The 15,282-nt window shown below is 37.1% G+C and overlaps 1 protein-coding gene across 6 annotated transcripts in view; it reads left to right on the top strand.

Annotated features, from left to right (window-relative positions):
• The window catches only part of ACSS3 (acyl-CoA synthetase short chain family member 3), a 148,239-nt gene that overhangs the window by 79,375 nt on the left and 53,582 nt on the right, over positions 1-15,282 (top strand). The gene's annotated exons all lie outside the window — the stretch shown is intronic.

The following is a 15,282-nucleotide window of genomic DNA, read 5'->3' as shown; positions in this document are numbered from 1 at the left end:
ACCAACTTTGAAGAATGAGCAGCAGTTGTGGAAAATAACCCAGTGGTCTCTCCCCTCAAGGATCTGTCCTTTCAGAGTAGAACTTGTGAGTGAAATGAGAGTGGCCTTGAAGTCTTTAATCTGCAAATAATATAACACATTTCATGGTTCATTATTATCCGAACATTTATAACCCTTCACTTCTATTTTTGATGGGCTTTATCATTACTAGCTTTTAAACTGCCTATATGTCTTTGAAAACTTCAGAGTATTCAGCTTGATAATCTCTTACTGAATGTTCTTTTCCTGAATTCATAGGAGGATGGAAGAGTTTAGATACCCCTGTTTTTTTCTTTCTTTATAGAATGATTAGTGTAGAAATGAGCTCTATACTTTCCTTTATTTGTATAAAAATCAAATAAGACAATGTATGTGAAATTAGTTTGAAAGCTTCAAAGAAACATTATTATATGTATTTGTATGTATAAAATATATACAAAATATGACAGTATGTACAATATAAATTTGTATAAAATATGAGACATTATTATCACTGTATATACATGAATCAAAACGTTAACCCATTTTCCAGTATGAAAGTCTCATGTTTGAGAATATTGAGGATAATTCTTTGAACTACTTTCAAATTATTTTTGTATTGAACACTCTTGTTAAATCACCCCCAGTGTTTCTTCAATGTTATGTTTTCTGCTCTGTGCTGCACTGGATCTGTAACCTCCATGAAGACATCCTATGATGTATTTTTCCACACATGGATGTTCTGAATTCTTAGCCCCTCCCAGGCTTCTTTTCAACAATGTAATTGTCACTTGCATATATAGAGTTATCTTCTCTTTGCAAGAAATTTGCACTTCCACCTATATTAACCTGTTTTCTTTATTGATTATCCCCTTTTCAAGGACAGAGATATGCTTCTTTCCAGCATAGAGTATGTTACTTCTTTAAGACTAGTAGCCACACTTATTGCTAACTAATACACTCAATAGGCACACATCAGAGACTTTTCCCTTTTTCCTCATATAATAGAAAGTTATTTCTTTCTTTTAAATCTAGTATAATGGCAATGAGCTTTTATGTATGTACAGAATGAGAAAAATGATGACTCAGTTATTACTTTGATCCCAGCTATATAATTTCATCATCTCAATTGGAAAAGATTATAAAGCTGATGCCAGCATCTTTTAGGTTTCTCACATGACTAATTGTTCAAAGATTTTTATTTTTGAGTGTATTTTTCTCTCTGTGTGCCTGTGTTTTATGTTAGAACAAGCAAGTGCAGCTATTGTCATAGCTCCATCAACAATATTTATTGGTGCCTATTGTGAGCTGTGCATTTTGCTAGGGTTGATAGGGAAGCAGAGTGTATCAGATACACTCCTTGCACTGAAAGCACTGACAATATAGTCAAATAATTAAGATTAATGTAAAGGACAGAAAGCAAACCAGTTGAAGAGACACTACCTAAGAAATTTCTTACAGTGTATAGAAGATGTGAAAAAATTTCCAGAAACTATTACATTGAACCATTAATACTCTACAATAAATTCTTGAATCTGTTTTGATACAATTTTCTGATGATGGAACTAAATGAGGCTCAAAACAAATAAGTTGCCTTAGGTCACATAGCTTGTAAATGGCAGCGTTTAGATTCCACCTTGGCTCAAAAATCTGTCTACTAGTCCCTTAAGAGAAGTTTAGGGCTAGAGTAGACAGGAAAAGCTTTGTGGATGAGACAGTACAAGTAATAGCTACTGTGGATTGAGTGTTGGATGATAGGAACTCCTCTAAGAAGTTTATATGGTTTTAATTAATTCTGTCTCCAAACCCATGGGGCAAATTTTTTGCATCCCGATCTACAGCTGTAGAAACTGAGTATCAGAGACATTGAATAACTTTACCAGTGGCACAAGAGTGATGGAGCTGGGATTTGAAACAAGGTTTTCTGGCTCCAAAGGCAGTGCTCTCTAGTCATAATCTTAAGATGAACAATTGGGAAACTTGAGTACTGCAAACTAGATGGCCAAAACCAGGGTATCAGTGATCTGAACATTAAGGCAAAGGCAGGATGTTGGAGTGTCAAGTGGATATTGTAAGACAGAGGTAAAAAAGGAAGTTGAAAATAGTTTTGATGTCTTCAGCTGGGACAATTGATTAATGGCAGTTATCAGCTGAAGTACGATAGTGTGGGAGCAACAGCTCTTGTGGAGGAGTTTTGGTAATGTAGAGTTTAAAGGGGCTGTGCAGACATTTGTATGATATTGGGAAGTCAGGTTTGAAACTCAGAAGAACTTTCAGAATTAGAGATGTAGAAGAGTTAATAATTTAAGTCCCTAAGGTGATCAAGATATGCAGAGAGGTGAAGACTGAGAAAAGAAAGCAATATAAATTGAAATTGGAGAGGCGATGGAGGAATCAGAAAAGTGTCCTGAAGACCAGTGGAGGGGAGGTTTTCCAGAAGATGGGGGATCAGCAGGGCCAAGTGCTACAGAGAGAGGTCTGGTAGGACAAAAACTGAAGAGAACTTTGGCAATTTGGGTATGGTTAGTCACCCTGATCAGAGCAGTTTCCTGAGAAAATTTGTGTGTTCATTTTTTTTTTTAACGTGGAGAAATAGGAGCATGTTGAAGGTTGTACTGGTAAATTATTGGATGTACGGAAGAGTCAGGCTTTGTACAGCCTCAGGTTGAATAGCAGTATACATACGGAATAGCCACACTTTACTTTCTGGGCAGAAATCTGTTAGGGTAATAATGCAAGAAGCCATCTAATTTCTCTGCTTACAGCAAAGTCTCACTACTCACTATGAGTAAAGAAAACCTGAATTTGTTCCTCTAGTACAGGATAGCAGAGTGATTGCTCATCAGCGTGGAGGAATTCAGAGGTGAAAGCAGTCCTGCTAGAAGCCTTGAACTACCAGCTATCCTAGTGATAAATGCTCTCTGACTGCTGAGAACGGTAAATATGTCAGAGTCCCTAATTAGCTCAGCACTGGGTCTGCAGAATTACCAATTCCATTGCTCTGCTTCATTTACTTGCCATTAATACTTTTGGGGGTAAGCATCTTTTTAGTATTTTTATGACCAAGGTGGAAGCAGTGGTTTATTCATTGGGGGTAGGATCACCACAAGGCCCAGTATGGTCAACTCTAGAGATGGGAGAAGGCAGGGGAAGAACCAAACCAAAAGCAATAGATCTATTTTTGATTTTTTCAACTCTACTGAGATATAATTGACAAGTAAAATTGTAGGATATTTGATATATGTGCATATTATGAAAGGATTCCTCCCATCTACTTAATTAAAACATCCGTCACCTCCCATATTAATTTTTTTTTCTGTTGAGAATGTTTAAGTTCTACTCTCTTAGCAAATTTCAATTATATAATACAGTGTTATCAACTGTAGTTACTATGTTATACATTAGGTTCTCAGACCTTATTCATCTTACAGGTGAAAGTTTGTACAAAAGGGATAGATCTAGATGGAGTTATAGATAAACATACACATCCTTAATATAGTCATGGAGAAATCTTACTTTTTCAGGCTGGAAGCTAGAGCATGTCCTTCTTAACTGAAGAAAGGCAAGGGCTCAAGCCTGAGGAATTGCATCCCTGTGGTATCTACCACAGGAGACAGTGAAGAGGGATTGTCAAAATAACAAGTTTATAGAAAGCATTAATTTGAACCAGGTGAAATTGCTGATATTCGACTGGTTTTGACTTACACAACTGGCAAATTCTTATAATCAAAATAATAGGAGGGAAAAGAAGACAGGTTGGTTGGGGACCTCAGGTAGACCACTAAGTTTGGTTTTTGAGACTATTTGTAGCCCTTTGATAAAAGTGGATTAAAAGGGTAGGACTAGGGAAACTTACTTACCCTGTGGAGAAGAAAATGAACAGATGTTATGATATCTACCTGTTCATCTGCCCTCTCGCTTCATCCAAGCTGTTTCTCAGAGCAAAACAAAATCTTTGAAGAGATTTTGCCTAGAAACCTAGGGATATATGTAGAAACATTTTGGTTATGAAAGGGATTTCAGAATCTGATAAAAGCAGTTGACTTCCCTCCCTAGGAACATGAACATATACACATTAAAAAAAAATCAGAATATTTATGAACCCCCCTGAAATTCAGGTCAGAAACCCTTCATTTAAAAGATAAAGATATATTGATTTCAAGCAGTGATACAACCAAAGTAAAATCCCAAACTAAAACTTAATTTTCAAAGGTCTCTTGAAAGCACAGAAAGAGCAGCTGGGCTGGGGTTAATCATTCCACCTTTGGAGATAAGGCATTTGTACTCAGCATGCTAAGTCTTACAAATCATATATATATATATATCTCCAGTCTGGAGTCTGGTTTATAGATCAAGGCATAAAGAATTTGGAGCAATGAGGCATTTCTCTCCAATTATTTTCTCAGTAGATGGCCTCCTATTATCAGATTTCAGTTATCAGTATATTCTTCTACCAATACTTTGATTGGCTCATTTATTAATAACATATGGAAAAAAGCAGCAAAGGTTAGTGTTAAATTCTAGGCTCATCCAGTAGGGTAACCAGGCAGGTGGATATTGGAAAATAGCCTAGCCTTGGGTAATGCTTAATGTCTAAGGACTAGGCATTGGTTCTTAATCCTGGCTGTGGATTATAATTATTTTGTGAACACATAAAACATAACACTGTCCAGCCCCATCTCAGATTAGATCATAATCTCAGGGAGTGGGGACCAGGCACTGGTACCTTTTAAAAGCATTCCAAGAAGTTCTAATGTACATTTAGGGTTGACAATCACTGGTTTAGAGTAAAATTAGATGGTGGTATAGATACAATGAAGGAAAGCAAGATAAAAGCATATTCTCACAGGTGAGGGCCATGGAATGATGGGAAATCTCTAGTGAATAATGAGTTAGTCGATATAAATTTTTAGTTATTAAATTATACTTATAGGTAAGTTTTTACTAGAAACTAACACAGTATTGTGAGGCAATTATACTCCAATAAAGATCTACTTTAAAAAAAAAAAAAAAAACTCCTTATAAAAGCTCTTGACCACTGGTTGTCAGTAGCGGGGAGTTGGCCTTTGGATAGGAGTCTGCCCTTCCCCCTCCCCCATGGTTGCCAGCATCCAAAATAAAGCAAACTTTCCTTTTTACCAAAAAAAAAAAAAAAAAAAAAAACCCACAAAAAAGCAAAACAAACAAACAAAAAGGAGTCTGCTATAGTAACATAGACTCTTAGGGCTGAGGGTCTTAAGGCATAGGGCAATTATCCCATCTGACTTTAAAGCAGCAGTAATGTTTTCAAAATTGGCACAAGATAATGTGAGTTATCAAGAGAGGAACTTCAGGAAAGAAAAAGCCCATCTTTAAAAAAGGTTCTGCATGCACTTGGTGCATATTTCAAAACTCACAAAAGGGTAAAGAGTGCAAATCTCACTGCCCTCTGTTCCCAGCTGTCCAGTTTCTCTCACTTGGAAGCAATCAATCTCTTGTTTACAATAGTTCATTCATGTATAAGCAGTGTCTTTTCTTTTTGTATACAAACAGCATTGTACAAATGGTATGCACACTATTCTACATTTTGCTTTTTTCACTAAATAATATGCCCTGGAAAATTGCTTATGTTTTAACAAGTCTCAGGTTTAGATGTTGCATGTCCAAACTTGCATCCCTTGATACCAGGCATGTAGTAGGAACTCAACAAATGTTATTGTCAATTTCATCACCCTTCCTAAATAAATAAGCTGACACTGCTGCACCTGTATGCTGAAATGAAATTCAGAACTAGTCCATAAGGGATTTTTGCTGTCTTCTCCTTAGAACTATAGTAAAAACATGCCTTGCATGACATTCTCAGAAGTAGTGTTCAAAAAGAGACCAAATGTATTTCAAATCCTGCCACAATAAGAGGCAAAAACTGTAGTTGACTCAAAAATTTTATGTCAAAGTCTGAGAAATCACAAGTACCATTGACCCCCCAAGCCTTGAATAAACTGAAATCATAGGATTAATAATAAAGCCAATTTTTTTTTTACTCAAAAATTTAATTCTAATGTTTAAGTATACCTTTGTTTTAAGTTGTATTTCACTACTTTTCTGTGTTGAAAACTTAACCTCACTGGAAATTGTGTGAGAAGTCTAGGCATTACCTGGTTTTCTAACTCTGAACTTACATCTGTGGTCTATTAATATTAACACATTGAAGCAGTAAGTGGTAGACAATTTTAAGTGAAGGTTAATTTTAAGATATTTGGTATCTGAAGAGAACTGTCATGTTTGCTGTGCTTTGTACCTTTGCTAACCACAATATAAATATAAGCAGTTGATATTTTATAAATCTCTGATGTTAAAAAGTCATGATTTATAACGGCTGAAAGCTCATAATCTCTGCTTTGCCATTTAGGGATTGCTTTCTGCCTTTGTTTTCTGGGTAGCAATGAACACTGTAGACTTTAGTGTAGAGGCAGGGAATCAAAGCAACTGGTAATGACATCGATTGAGTTTTAAAGAGATTTTAAGTTAGCTGCATTACTGCTTTGGGTGTATATGTTGTTTGTTAAAAATCCCTATAATCTTAGAATCTTCTTATTTTAAAATTGAATAGGTTTGGGGCTATTGCCCCTTACTGAATATGCAAGTTCTGGAGTCAGTGTCATTTTTTCCAAGCAGCTCAGCATACTTAGTGTGTTACTGGTTACTTTTAAAAAGCATTATAAAGGAGTCATATTGCTTATGTGTGCATGCATGTCTGTGTGTGCACATGAGCCTATGATGTGCAGGAGGGCAGGAGAGAAGAGTGTTGGATCAAATCAATAAGGCATTGAGTCATCTGCATTTAGAGTTCATAATGAAAGAGGCTTACTGGCGTTGCTTCAGTTTTCTGAAGGTGCTAGTGGTGATAGATGCTGAGAACATATGGGTCCTATGTTTATCACTGTAGTCTCTCCCTTTATTAGACACAAAATAGCTTATAGCACCTGCTATGTAATTTTTAATACTACTACTACACGCACCACCCCCGCCCCCCCAATTACTAGAGTGTAAGTTCCCTTAGAGCAGGACCTTACCTGGCTTGTTCAAATAATTATTCCCAGAATTTAGAAAAGTGTCTAGACCATAGTAGATGACCAATAAGTATTTATTAAATTAATGAATATATTAGCACTGTTTAATGTATTATGACTGTTTGTATGCAAACAATGGTTTCTGATGAAAGATCTTATTCTGTGCTGTATTATATTTGCTGAGATGTTTATATCATTCAGATCCTAATGTTTGTGTTAATCAGCAGGCTGTTTTGGGGAACAATAATTTCTTTGCTCTATCATAACTTATATTTTAATCAAGATTTGAGATCAAATAGAATTTTTAAGAAAATAAAAAATAAAATATATAAAAATTAATGTAATTCCAAAATAAGGAAATATCACTCATTGCTTCAAATGATCTTCTGAGGAATGGACAATAAAAGACAAAACAATTGAACCTTTCTTAATTCAACTGACTTACAAAAAACATTGTGAGCTTTTATGCATCACTTCCATTAGTATCCTAATTGTAATGACATGTTATTTTGATTTTTTATGCTCAATAAATGTAATATTGCTGGAAATTTGGTGCAGGGTCAGAATTGCAACAGTAACAATTTTATATTATCTATAAAAAGTATAGTGCAGTTATTAACTATTATTTCTAATTAACTATTGTTTCATTATCATTAGATACAATTAATTTGAAGGCACTGTAAAATACATCAAACTGTGTCCTCCATGTAGGTAATCATTATGGTATAGCATTTTCATTATGACACTAATAGCATTCTTTAGTGAGTATATTATCATTGTCCCATGACGCTGGCACTGCAGTGGAATTCAACTCTAATTGGCTATAAAATATCATTCTTCAGTAGAGGTCAAACCATCTTAAAATATTACCTCAGTGCTTTTAGCTTATCGGAATCATATTGGAAAAGTGATTTATTCTTATTTAGCAGGCAAGAAAATGGCAGCATTGACAGGGCAAGTCAATTGCATAAGGTCAGTTGACAAATCATTTTTACGTGGGTGAGGTCAAGTTTCCAAAGTCACAATCTACTGCACAAGGTGATCAGTGCCTAAGACAGATTTGAAGAAATAAAAGTCAAATGTTTACCTCCCTTGGTTAGAAATAGTACAGTTAGTGCTGATATGCTCAAGGCTTCAAAATTTGTGAGTTAAATTATATACATGAGTTGCCAGACTGTATCTGGCAGCTTTTTATACTATGTCAATGTGTTGACCTGTATGGGATAGTAATGAAATAAATTGAAATCAGATGTTTTGGAATAGTTGTGATAATAAAAATGAATTTCTAGTTGCAACAAATATCTTCTTTGGTATTAAAAGAGCACGAGAAGAAGCAACAGAATATAACAAAGAGGTAGTAAAAAAAAAGGAAAATATAACTACATTAAAGAATATTAAGGGTAACTATTAAAAAAATAAATGTAAAAACTAAATAGTGCTCTAGCAAAGATCCAATTAGAAGTGGATAGTGAATCAAAATTATTAAACGGCTATGGTTGGCCTCATATTGTCATCCACTCCTTTATTATTCTCTATTTGGGGAGACCTCTGAGTTGACTTCTAGTAAATTTTTTCTTTCCTTCCTTCCTCCCTCTCCTCTCCTCTCCTCCCCTCCCCTCCCCCTCCTCTCCTCTCCCCTCCGCTCCCCTCCCCTCTCCTCTCCTCTCCCCTCCCCTCCCCTCCCCTCCCCTCCCCTCTCCTCTCCTCTCCTTTCCTTTTCTTACCATAGTTCAGTGTTTCCCAAGCGTGTTTTCCAGAATACAAGGTCCATGGGATACTCAGATGGGGGATATGGACAAAGTTTAGGAAATATTACATAGAGTCACTCATCTCTTAGAATTTCCTGATGTACTTTAAGACTTTTTAGTTTCAAGAAATGGTCCAAAATAGGAAACCTGTTTACCCCAACCCCTTCCAAAAGGATTTGACTGTGAAATATATATTATATATATATTAACATTCCAGTCACCTGACTTTAGAAACAAAGGAAGAAGTACCAGTGATGAGAATGTATTGAGGAATGAGGGGATATGGTTGGGCCAACATAGATTTTATGGGGCACTTTGAATTTTTGCAGAATTACTGATTTATTTATGCCATGCTCATTTTCCACTTTGCAGGAACATCAGTTAAAAAATGCTTTGTGTCATTTTGAACTGTATAGTCTATAAAAATTGTTAAATTTTTATGAATGGATTATCCTTTGAACATGCATAATGTCATTTTGAGGCTGTGGAAAACCTACATATTTTGAGATATCTTATTGGATTTTTAAAAAAATTCTTAGAAATTGCTTTTCTTGGAGTGAGACATTTAATTGAAAAGGTCATTGCTCAGAAATCACTGTGGGAGGATTAACCAAGATGGCGGAGTAGAAGGACGTGCTCTCACTCCCTCTTGCGAGAGCACCAGAATCAAAACTGGCTGCTGGACAATCATTGACAGGAAGACCCTGGACTTCACCAAGGAGGCTACCCCACGTCCAAGGACAGAGGAGAAGCCACAGTGAGACGGTAGGAGGGGCGCAATCAGAGTAAAATCAAATCCCATAACTGCTGGGTGGGTGACTCACAGACTGGCGAACACTTATACCACAGAAGTCCACCCACTGGAGTGAAGGTTCTGAGCCCCACGTCAGGCTTCCCAACCTGGGGGTCCGGCTACGGGAGGAGGAATTCCTAGAGAATCAGACTTTGAAGCCTAGTGGGAATTGACTGCAGGACTTTGACAGGACTGGGGGAAACAGAGACCCCACTCTTGGAGGGCACACACAAAGTAATGTGTGCATCAGGACCCAGGGGAAGGAGCAGTGACCCTGGGGGAGACTGAACCAGATCTACCTGCTGGTGTTGGGGGGTCTCCTGCAGAGGCGAGTGGTGGCTCTGTTTCACCGTGGGGATAAGGACACTGGCAGCCGAGGTTCTGGGAAGTTCTCCTTGGCGTGAGCCCTCCCAGAGTCTGCCATTAACCCCACCAAAGAGCCCGGGTAGGCTCCAGTGTTGGGTTGCCTCAGGCAAAACAACCAACAGGGAGGGAACCCAGCCCCACCCATCAACAGTCAAGTGGATTAAGGTTTTACTGAGCTCTGATGCCACAGCAACAGGGAGGGAACCCAGCCCCACCCATCAACAGTCAAGTGGATTAAGGTTTTACTGAGCTCTGACCGCCACAGCAACAGTCAGCTCTACCCACCACCAGAGCCTCCCATCAAGCCTCTTAGATAGCCTCAACCACCAGAGGGCAGACAACAGAAGCAAGAAAAACTACAATCCTGCAGCCTGTGGACCAAAAACCACAGTTACAGAAAGATAGAGAAGATGAAAAGGCAGAGGGCTATATACCAGATGAAGGAACAAGAAAAAACACCAGAAAAACAACTAAATGAAGTGGAGATAGGCAACCTTCCAGAAAAAGAATTCAGAATAATGATAGTGAAGATGATCCAGGACCTCGGAATAAGAATGGAGGCAAAGATTGAGAAGATGCAAGAAATGATTAACAAAGACCTAGAAGAATTAAAGAACAAACAAACAGAGATGACCAATACAATAACTGAAATGAAAACTACACTAGAAGGAATCAGTAGCAGAATAACTGAGGCAGAAGAACGGATAAGTGACCTGGAAGACAGAATGGTGGAATTCACTGCTGCGGAACAGACTAAAGAAAAAAGAATGAAAAGAAATGAAGACAGCCTAAGAGACCTCTGGGACAACATTAAACGCAACAACATTCGCATTATAGGGGTCCCAGAAGGAGAAGAGAGAGAGAAAGGACCAGAGAAAATATTTGAAGAGATTATAGTCGAAAACTTCCCTAACATGAGAAAGGAAATAGCCACCCAAGTCCAGGAAGCGCAGAGAGTCCCATACAGAATAAACCCAAGGAGAAACACGCCGAGACACATAGTAATCAAAGTGGCAAAAATTAAAGACAAAGAAAAATTATTGAAAGCAGCAAGGGAAAAACGACAAATAACATACAAGGGAACTCCCATAAGGTTAACAGCTGATTTCTCAGCAGAAACTCTGCAAGCCAGAAGGGAGTGGCATGATATACTTAATGTGATGAAAGGGAAGAACCTACAACCAAGATTACTCTACCCGGCAAGGATCACATTTAGATTTGAAGGAGAAATCAAAAGCTTTACAGACAAGCAAAAGCTAAGAGAATTCAGCACCACCAAACCAGCTCTACAACAAATGCTAAAGGAACTTCTCTAAGTGGGAAACACAAGAGAAGAAAAGGACCTACAAAAACAAACCCAAAACAATTAAGAAAATGGTCATAGGAACATACATATCGATAATTACCTTAAACGTGAATGGATTAAACGCCCCAACCAAAAGACATAGACTGGCTGAATGGATACAAAAACAAGACCCATATATATGCTGTCTACAAGAGACCCACTTTAGACCTAGGGACACATACAGACTGAAAGTGAGGGGATGGAAAAAGATATTCCATGCAAATGGAAATCAAAAGAAAGCTGGAGTAGCTATACTCATATCAGATAAAATAGACTTTAAAATAAAGAATGTTACAAGAGACAAGGAAGGACACTACATAATGATCCAGGGATCAATCCAAGAAGAAGATATAACAATTATAAATATATATGCACCCAACATAGGAGCACCTCAATACATAAGGCAACTGCTAACAGCTATAAAAGAGGAAATCGACAGTAACACAGTAATAGTGGGGGACTTTAACACTTCACTTACACCAATGGACAGATCATCCAAAATGAAAATAAATAAGGAAACAGAAGCTTTAAATGACACAATAGACCAGATAGATTTAATTGATATATATAGGACATTCCATCCAAAAACAGCAGATTACACGTTCTTCTCAAGTGCGCACGGAACATTCTCCAGGATAGATCACATCTTGGGTCACAAATCAAGCCTCAGTAAATTTAAGAAAATTGAAATCATACCAAGCATCTTTTCTGACCACAACGCTATGAGATTAGAAATGAATTACAGGGAAAAAAACATAAAAAAGACAAACACATGGAGGCTAAACAATACGTTACTAAATAACCAAGAGATCACTGAAGAAATCAAAGAGGAAATAAAAAAATACCTAGAGACAAATGACAATGAAAACACGACGACCCAAAACCTATGGGATGCAGCAAAAGCGGTTCTAAGAGGGAAGTTTATAGCTATACAAGCCTACCTAAAGAAACAAGAAAAATCTCAAGTAAACAATCTAACCTTACACCTAAAGAAACTAGAGAAAGAAGAACAAACAAAACCCAAAGTTAGCAGAAGGAAAGAAATCATAAAGATCAGAGCAGAAATAAATGAAATAGAAACAAAGAAAACAATAGCAAAGATCAATAAAACTAAAAGTTGGTTCTTTGAGAAGATAAACAAAATTGATAAGCCATTAGCCAGACTCATCAAGAAAAAGAGGGAGAGGAGTCAAATCAATAAAATCAGAAATGAAAAAGGAGAAGTTACAACAGACACCGCAGAAATACAAAACATCCTAAGAGACTACTATAAGCAACTTTATGCCAATAAAATGGACAACCTGGAAGAAATGGACAAATTCTTAGAAAGGTATAACCTTCCAAGACTGAATCAGGAAGAAACAGAAAATATGAACAGACCAATCACAAGTAATGAAATTGAAACTGTGATTAAAAATCTTCCAACAAACAAAAGTCCAGGACCAGATGGCTTCACAGGTGAATTCTATCAAACATTTAGAGAAGAGCTAACACCCATCCTTCTCAAACTCTTCCAAAAAATTGCAGAGGAAGGAACACTCCCAAACTCATTCTATGAGGCCACCATCACCCTGATACCAAAACCAGACAAAGACACTACAAAAAAAGAAAATTACAGACCAATATCACTCATGAATATAGATGCAAAAATCCTCAACAAAATACTGGCAAACAGAATCCAACAACACATTAAAAGGATCATACACCACGATCAAGTGGGATTTATCCCAGGGATGCAAGGATTCTTCAATATACGCAAATCAATCAATGTGATACACCATATTAACAAATTGAAGAATAAAAACCATATGATCATCTCAATAGATGCAGAAAAAGCTTTTGACAAAATTCAACACCCATTCCTGATAAAAACTCTCCAGAAAGTGGGCATAGAGGGAACCTACCTCAACATAATAAAGGCCATATATGACAAACCCACAGCAAACATCATTCTCAATGGTGAAAAACTGAAAGCATTTCCTCTAAGATCAGGAACGAGACAAGGATGTCCACTCTCACCACTATTATTCAACATAGTTCTGGAAGTCCTAGCCACGGCAATCAGAGAAGAAAAAGAAATAAAAGGAATACAAATTGGAAAAGAGGAAGTAAAACTGTCACTGTTTGCAGATGACATGATACTATACATAGAGAATCCTAAAACTGCCACCAGAAAACTGCTAGAGCTAATTAATGAATATGGTAAAGTTGCAGGATACAAAATTAATGCACAGAAATCTCTTGCATTCCTATACACTAATGATGAAAAATCTGAAAGAGAAATTATGGAAGCACTCCCATTTACCATTGCAACAAAAAGAATAAAATACCTAGGAATAAACCTACCTAGGGAGACAAAAGACCTGTATGCAGAAAACTATAAGACACTGATGAAAGAAATTAAAGATGATACCAACAGATGGAGAGATATACCATGTTCTTGGATTGGAAGAATCAACATTGTGAAAATGAGTATACTACCCAAAGCAATCTACAGATTCCATGCAATTCCTATCAAATTACCAATGGCATTTTTTACGGAGCTAGAACAAATCATCTTAAAATTTGTATGGAGACACAAAAGACCCCGAATAGCCAAAGCAGTCTTGAGGCAAAAAAATGGAGCTGGAGGAATCAGACTCCCTGACTTCAGACTATACTACAAAGCTACAGTAATCAAGACAATATGGTACTGGCACAAAAACAGAAACATAGATCAATGGAACAAGATAGAAAGCCCAGAGATTAACCCACGCACCTATGGTCAACTAATCTATGACAAAGGAGGCAAAGATATACAATGGAGAAAAGACAGTCTCTTCAATAAGTGGTGCTGGGAAAACTGGACAGCTACATGTAAAAGAATGAAATTAGAATACTCCCTAACACCATACACAAAAATAAACTCAAAATGGATTAGAGACCTAAATATAAGACTGGACACTATAAAACTCTTAGAGGAAAACATAGGAAGAACACTCTTTGACATAAATCACAGCAAGATCTTTTTTGATCCACCTCCTAGAGTAATGGAAATAAAAACAAAAATAAACAAGTGGGACCTAATGAAACTTCAAAGCTTTTGCACAGCAAAGGAAACCATAAACAAGACGAAAAGACAACCCTCAGAATGGGAGAAAATATTTGCAAACGAATCAACGGACAAAGGATTAATCTCCAAAATATATAAACAGCTCATTCAGCTCAATATCAAAGAAACAAACACCCCAATCCAAAAATGGGCAGAAGACCTAAATAGACATTTCTCCAAAGAAGACATACAGACGGCCACGAAGCACATGAAAAGATGCTCAACATCACTAATTATTAGAGAAATGCAAATCAAAACTACAATGAGGTATCACCTCACTCCTGTTAGAATGGGCATCATCAGAAAATCTACAAACAACAAATGCTGGAGAGGGTGTGGAGAAAAGGGAACCCTCTTGCACTGTTGGTGGGAATGTAAATTGATACAGCCACTATGGAGAACAATATGGAGGTTCCTTAAAAAACTAAAAATAGAATTACCATATGACCCAGCAATCCCACTACTGGGCATATACCCAGAGAAAAACGTAATTCAAAAAGACACATGCACCCGAATGTTCATTGCAGCACTATTTACAATAGCCAGGTCATGGAAGCAACCTAAATGCCCATCAACAGACGAATGGATAAAGAAGTTGTGGTACATATATACAATGGAATATTACTCAGCCATAAAAAGGAACGAAATTGAGTCATTTGTTGAGACGTGGATGGATCTAGAGACTGTCATACAGAGTGAAGTAAGTCAGAAAGAGAAAAACAAATATCGTATATTAATGCATGTATGTGGAACCTAGAAAAATGGTACAGATGAGCCAGTTTGCAGGGCAGAAGTTGAGACACAGATGTAGAGAATGGACATATGGACACCAAGGGGGGAAAACTGCAGTGAGGTGGGGATGGTGGTGTGCT

The sequence above is a fragment of the Balaenoptera physalus genome (assembly GCF_965194825.1).
Source record: "Balaenoptera physalus genome assembly, chromosome: 13".
NCBI classification, from domain to species: Eukaryota; Metazoa; Chordata; class Mammalia; order Artiodactyla; family Balaenopteridae; genus Balaenoptera; species Balaenoptera physalus.
This window is presented reverse-complemented; position numbering and strand designations above follow the sequence as displayed.